This window comes from Silurus meridionalis, chromosome 4 (genome assembly GCF_014805685.1).
Source record: "Silurus meridionalis isolate SWU-2019-XX chromosome 4, ASM1480568v1, whole genome shotgun sequence".
NCBI lineage: Eukaryota > Metazoa > Chordata > Actinopteri > Siluriformes > Siluridae > Silurus > Silurus meridionalis.
The window spans coordinates 40,172,620-40,180,167 of NC_060887.1; the positions used below are offsets into that span (position 1 = coordinate 40,172,620).

A 7,548-nucleotide genomic window follows, 5' to 3' on the forward strand; every position below is an offset into this window, starting at 1 on the left:
CATCAGTCGCATTATTCCATCCATTCTCCTGCATCAGTAACACACAGAGATCCAAAACTCTCATCACAAGAGAGCTGACGCTTCAGTGTGCACTCTTCCTTTCTCACAGCCACCTCCTCGAGGTCCACTGTTTTGAGCTTGTCCTGTGCATCATACAACTGTGGGACTGTATACATGAGGACTGGACCACCTCCGTGCAGATCTTGGCCTGGTCTGGGTCGGATCTTGTGGGTTTTCCATGTCCACACCACTTCATCCAGTTCCTTCTGCAAGAATGAACATTACAGTACAAACATTATTTTATTTGAAGTAAGTTAAACAACATAACCCTGGACCCTCAATCCATCTCATCCTGTTCATCTAAAACATAACAGAAGGTAATACAGGTAACACCTCTGACCCTAAAGTCTCTGGTGAAATACAAGGGGTGCATTATAATGTGTTTTATAACATTTAGAGGAGAATTTGCAGGAGAAAGTCACGGAACAGTGCCTGATGGAGCAGCTGACAGAAGATACTTAAACGCTTTCAAAACTAAATGCTTAAAGCTTCCACGGTTTCAGTGGCTTTCATATAAAAAGCAGATGCTCTTCTTTCAAAGCACATTAATTTGAACCCTTCAGTGCTTCCTTGGATGTGTATTTTATCCAGAGTTGGGTAAAGAGAAAACATAAATGTCAGTGTGTTCTGGTGCAGCAGAAAGCAGCGGGCTGGGTCGAGTGTTCACGGTTCTCATGCTGTTCAGGGCAGGAAGTTCTCAGCAGGCAGGCAGAACTTGGCATAAGACCAGGAGAGTGAATGCATAAACAGATAGCACATGACACCAACAGCTCCGCCTTGGCCATGCGCAGTGTGTGTGTGTGTGTGTGTGTGTGTGTGTGTGTGTGTGTGTGTGTGTGTGAGACAGAGAGTTACCTGAAGTCAAGTCAAGTCAAGTCAAGTCAAGAGGCTTTTATTGTCATTTTTGCTATACACAGTGGTACACAGTACACAGTAAAAACGAAACAACGTTCCTCCGGAACCCTGGTGCTACACTAAACAACAAAACAACAACAGCATAGAGCTACAACACAAACATAAAGTGCATCGAGTGCAACCTGGTGCAAACAGTGCAGACAAACAGTGCAGACAGACAGTGCAGACAGACAACACAAGACAAGACAAAAGACAAAAGACCAAGTATAGCGCCGACTAGTAAACCTGCTGTATACTTGATTATACAGTACTGTGTAAGGAGAAATGTAAAAACTATACCCAGGAGAGAATACAAACAGAACAGAACAATGTAGTGCAAAAAACAGCAGCAAGGAGGTGCAAAGACAGCATGTAAACATTCTACGGTAGTACAAGGTGCGAGTATAAATAATAATAAATAGATAAGTGGTGGTGGAGTGGATCGAGATCAGTGATGATTGTGTTTAGTCCAGGTTGTACAGTTCAGTAACACACATTTGAGTAAATGAGTGTGTGCGAGTTCTGTTTCAGTTCTGTGTATTGAGAAGCCTGATGGCTTGTGGAAAGAAACTGTTGCACAGTCTTGTTGTTGCGGCCCGAATGCTTCGGAACTGTTTTCCTGATGGTAGGAGTGTAAAAAGTGTGTGTGACGGGTGTGTGTGATCGTCCACAATGCTGTGTGCTTTGCGGATGCAGCGTGTAGTGTAAATGTCCATGATAGAGGGGAGAGAGACTCTGATGATCTTCTCAGCTGTCCTCACTATCCTCTGTAGGGTCTTGCAATCCGAGACGGTGCAATTCCCAAACCAGGCAGTAATGCAGCTGCTCAGGATGCTCTCAATGGTCCCTCTGTAGAACATGGTCAGGATGGGGGGGGAGGTGGGCTTTCCTCAGCCTTCTCAGGAAGTAGAGACGCTGCTGGGCTTTCTTGGTGATGGAGCTGGTGTTAAGTGACCAGGTGAGGTTGTCTGCCAGATGAACACCAAGGAATTTGGTGCTCTTGACAATCTCCACAGAGGATCCATCAATAATCAGTGGAGATTGGTCGCTCTGTGCTCGCCTGAAGTCCACAACCATCTCTTTCGTTTTGTCCACGTTCAGACACAGATTGTTTGCTCCACACCAGGCAGTTAACCGTTGCACCTCCTCTCTGTATGCTGACTCGTCATTCTTGCTGATTAGACCCACCACGGTCGTGTCATCAGCGAACTTGATGATATGATTTGAGCTGTGCGTTGGTGCACAGTCGTGAGTCAGCAGAGTGAACAGCAGTGGACTGAGCACACAGCCCTGGGGGGCCCCAGTGCTCAGTGTGGTGGTGCTGGAGATGCTGTTCCCGATCCTGACTGACTGAGGTCTCCCAGTCAGGAAGTCCAGGATCCAGTTGCAGAGAGAGGTGTTCAGGCCCAGAAGGTTCAACTTCTCGATCAGGTGCTGAGGAATGATTGTGTTGAATGCTGAGCTGAAGTCAGTGAACAGCATTCGTACATATGAGTCCTTGTTATCCAGGTGGGTGAGGGCCAGATGGAGGGTTGTGGAGATGGCATCGTCCGTGGAACGGTTTGGACGATACGCAAACTGCATGGGGTCCAGGGAGGGTGGAAGCTGTGTCTTGATGTGCCTCATGACGAGCCTCTCAAGCACTTCATCACGATGGGAGTGGCGCGACGGGACGATAGTCATTGAGGCAGGAGACAGTCGATTTCTTTGGCACAGGAACAATGGTCGTTGTCTTGAGACACGTGGGAACAACGTTGCTGCTCAGGGAGATGTTGAAGATGTCAGTGAAGACATCTGCTAGTTGTTCTGCACATTCCCTGAGCACTCTGCCAGGAATGTTGTCTGGTCCAGCAGACTTCCGTGGGTTAACTCTGCACAGAGTTTTCCTCACTTCAGCTGTGGTTAGACAGAGCACCTAGTCAGTGGGAGGAGGGATGGTCTTCCTCGCCACCACGCTGTTCTGTACCTCAAACCGGGCGTAGAAGTCGTTCAGCGCATCTGGGAGGGAGGCATCACGGTCACAAGCAGGTGATGTGGTCTTGTAATTTGTGATTGCCTGGATGCCCTGCCACATGCACCGGGTATCTCCGCTGTCCTGGAAGTGGTTGTGGATTTTCTTTGCGTGTGCGCGCTTCGCCTCTCTGATGGCACGAGACAGTTTGGCCCTTGCTGTTTTTAAGGCCGTCTTGTCCCCTGATCTGAAGGCAGAGTCTCTTTGTTTCAGCAGCGCACGCACATTTGCAGTCATCCACGGCTTCTGGTTGGAGCGTGTAGTGATGGTCTTGGAGATGGTCACATCATCAATGCACTTGCTGATGTAGCTGGTCACTGATGATGTGTACTCCTCCAAGTTGATGGAATCGCCGTTGGTTGCAGCCTCTCTAAACATGTCCCAGTCAGCGCACTCAAAACAGTCCTGAAGAGCAGAAGTAGCTCCTTCTGGCCAGGTTTTCACCTGTTTCAGAACAGGTTTAGAGCGTCTGATGAGCGGTCTGTATGCTGGAATTAACATAACAGAGCAGTGGTCTGAGTATCCGAGATGGGGCGGGGCTCGGCACGATACGCGCCGGGGATGTTTGTGTAAACAAGATCCAGCGTGTTCGCTCCTCTCGTTGCAAAGTCCACATGCTGATGGAGTTTAGGAAGCACAGTCCTGAGATTCACATGGTTGAAATCTCCGGCGATAATAAGGCGAGATGCAGGGTTATCGCTGGCCAAGGAACAAGGAACAAGGCCAAGGAAGCAGAATTGGATTATGCTTTTATGCTTTTATCCAAAATGTCTCCAGAGAAGTGGCCATTGTTTTAGAAGGTTTTAAACATGTTCATCCAGAACTGCACGCATTGTTTCTTTAAAATCCCCCACCAGGATTTAATGCGTTGATTCCCTGTTCTGCATCAATAAATAAAACTGTTGTCTTTGGCAAAGGCGTCATGTGGTTTCTCCTTTAAAAATACCTACATGGTGGTGACATGCCCGTTTTCAGTGCCGTGGTCCACACGCATCCTCTCTGCACACCCACCCAAGTGTGTAACGCTTTGAATATAGTAACCAGCCACAACCTTGGGGTCATTATTTGTTGTATGAGCTTCAATCCATACAACAAAATGACTAAAACCATCAATACGCCCATTCATCCCAATACCATACACCTTCAATTTGTCACAGGAGTCCGTACGCCAAAGAACATTCGGCCCTTTTGGTTTGTATACCGGCGCCTAAGATGCTGCGCTCTTCAAAGGTCCACACCATGAGAATCGATTCATTTAATGATGTCGTATTGTGTCCTGCTGTATAACAAATCCAATTTGTATAACACAATGATGTAACCAGCAATAACCCTGCATCTGTCCATTGTGTTGTAGAGCCTGATAAACAACGCGATCACCTCATCCAAGACAGTTTAATGTTTTCTTCTAAACAGGTTCAGCCTACAGCAATGTCTCTTTAAAGTCTGAATGCTTATGATGATCTGCAGATTCTGGACTAAAATAACAAGTATTTCCTTGTTGATAAATCCAAGAGAAAAGTAAAGTTTAATGAGATCTTCCACTCCAGGCATAATGCAAAACACGTGACGTTTGCCCAACCTTACAAAGTGTATATGCAGGATAATTCCTTGACACACACACACACACACACACACAAACACACAAACACACAAAGACATTTCAGGTTAGACATAATACAACATAAAATTTACTCATAAATTGGAATCACAATCCAAAAGTTTAATGTGTGTGTGTGTGTGTGTGTGTGTGTGTGTGTGTGTGTGTGTGTGTGTGTGTGTGTGTGTGTTTCTGTGTGTGTGTTTTTGCTCCACCTCTATTTGTATTTAATTTTTGTATTCTTCCTAAACCAGTTATGTCAGTTTGAGTAAAACTGAAACCCGGGACGGGATGTTGACGGGACCCTAAAAGATTCCAGGAGAAAAACACAGTAAGTCTGTAAATCTAAAGGTAGAACATGTGAATTTTATGAATTTAAACTAGATGAAGACGTTCAGGTGATTTTTTTTAAATTTGTTATGGTACAGCTGTAGATTTAAGAAACAGATGTTGGACAGATGTAAATATGTATTATTTGTGTGTGTGTGTGTGTGTGTGTGTGTGTGTGTGTGTGTGTGTGTGTGTGTGTGTGTGTGTGTACAGGTTCCTCTGTAGCAGTAAAATGTCCTCCAGAATGAGTGAGTCTGTGAAACAGGACATAAAGAAAGATGAGAGGTGAGTGAAGGTTGTGACTCTGTGAAAAATAGAAATGTTCTCACATTCACCAACACTAAACAGATCAGACTCTGATGTGTATCTGTGAAAAGTGACGAGTGAAGAGTTGAATTCAGCAGCTTTGTCTCCAGATGTTCAACACCAGCTGATGATTAGTGACATTAAGCTACTGAGCAACACGTCTAACCCCAAGTTGTCCCTGTAGCTGGATAAAGTATGAAGGTTAAAGAATGGGATCAGTGTTAATAAGAACATCATCAGATTTTAACTCCAGTTTCATTATTCAGTGTTGCTGCAGAACAGTAATAATGATGCAGTGGTTGTGTGTGTTTAGTCTGATTCAGGGTAAGAGATCAGACTCACCTGAACCCAGCTGTGTGTCCATGAAGAGTGATGAGTCAATGGATCGTCCAATATACTTTAAAGACACAGACTGTACTACTGATCTGAGGTGAGGACAGTTGAATGTATGAGTGCAGTGTTTTATCACTCACACTCTCACATAATCAAACATCTCTGTAATATGTGTGTATTCACTGCTTTGTGTTTGTAGTTATGAATATGATTTATAGTCTTTATTCTACTTTTAACAAGTGTTTTATTTGTTCACAGACTGCAGAAGAAGAAATCAAATATCACTGAGAAGAGTCATTTAGAGGCCACATTCAAGGTGTGTGTGTGTGTGTGTGTGTGTGTGTGTGTGTGTGTGTGTGTGTGTGTGTGTGTGTGTGTGTATTCCACTCTCACTGCAATGTGACAGAACAAAATCCTGAGCAGCAGTAAGAGAGAACACGAGTGTGTTGTGTTTCCTCATTGGTTCCAACATCTTTTTCCTTCTTTATTTGTCATTCTTTCAGGTTGTTTCTTGATATATTTTTTAATTGTTCTTTGTAAAACTGAATCATCAGCATTTTTATAAATCTAATTTTGCCTCCTTCTTAATACTCAATGATTCACCTTCATGTTTTTACTCGTCTGTGCTCTCGTCTGAAACCAGTTTGTCTGGATGTCTGTAATGAACACATTCTTATGTTAGATTCTAGTGTTTGTTATGAGTGTAGTGTTTTTTTTTGCTTCTGTTTTAAATCAGGATCTGGAGCACAAAGTCATCACTCTGCTACAGAATGAACTGAAGAGATATAAGAAGCTCCTGAGTCCAGATTACCCAGCATGCTCTGAGAGGGAGGTGGAGGATGAGGAGGATCAGAGCAGTGTCAGAGAGGGAGTGCTGAAGATCACACTGCACTTCCTGAAGAACATGAAGCACACAGATCTCGCTAACACACTGCAGAACAGTAAGAGCTCATGGGGTTCTCACATCACTTTATCTTCAGAGGAAGGAAACTGCTGTACATTTATTAAACACATCTCATCATAATGATGTGCTTTTATCAACACAATATAATAACACATCAGTACTGACATTCCATATGATATACAGCTATGAAAATATCAGTAGCTCACAGAGATGATCAGAGAGTTTACATTTTATTCTTCTTTTTATCAGAACTCGTCTCTGTGCACCAGCGAAAACTCAAATCCAAACTGAGAGAGAAATGTCAAAGAATTACTGAAGGAATCTCACAGCATGGAAGCTCAGCACTTCTGAATGAGATTTACACAGACCTCTACATCACAGAGGGTTGGAATGGAGACGTCAATAATCAACATGAGGTGAGACAGATTGAGACAGTGTCCAGGAGACCAGCAACACAGGAGACACCCATCAAATGTAATGATCTCTTTAAAGACAAGTCCATCAGAAGTGTGCTGACTAAAGGAGTTGCTGGAATTGGAAAAACAGTCTCTGTGCAGAAGTTCATTCTGGACTGGGCTGAAGGAAAAGCAAATCAGGACGTCACCTTCATGTTTCCACTTCCCTTTAGAGAGCTGAATCTGATGAAGCAGAAACATCTCAGTCTGATGGATCTTCTTCATCACTTTTTCCCAGAAATAAAAGAATTACGATTAATAGACTGTGAGAGGAATAAAGTGGTGTTGATCTTTGATGGTCTGGATGAATGTCGACTTCCTCTAAATTTCCAGAACAATTAGAGATTGTGTGATGTGACAGAATCAGTCTCAGTGGATGTGCTGCTGACGAACCTCATCAAGGGAAATCTGCTTCCCTCTGCTCTCCTCTGGATCACCTCTCGACCAGGAGCAGCCAATCAGATCCCTCCTCAGTGTGTAGACCAGGTAACAGAGGTACGAGGGTTCAATGATCCTCAGAAAGAGGGGTACTTCAGGAAGAGGATCAGTGATCAGAGCCTGGCCAATAAAATCATCACACACATGAAGTCTTCCAGAAGCCTCTACATTATGTGTCACATCCCAGTCTTCTGCTGGATCTCAGCCACTGTTCTAGAGA

General features: G+C 44.2%; 1 protein-coding gene and 1 pseudogene across 1 annotated transcript in view; both read left to right on the forward strand.

Annotated features, from left to right (window-relative positions):
- The window catches only part of LOC124385133 (NACHT, LRR and PYD domains-containing protein 12-like), a 281,935-nt gene that overhangs the window by 34,845 nt on the left and 239,542 nt on the right, over positions 1–7,548 (forward strand). The window lies entirely within an intron of this gene.
- Positions 5,128–7,548, forward strand: part of LOC124385139 — a 3,231-nt pseudogene continuing 810 nt past the window's right edge.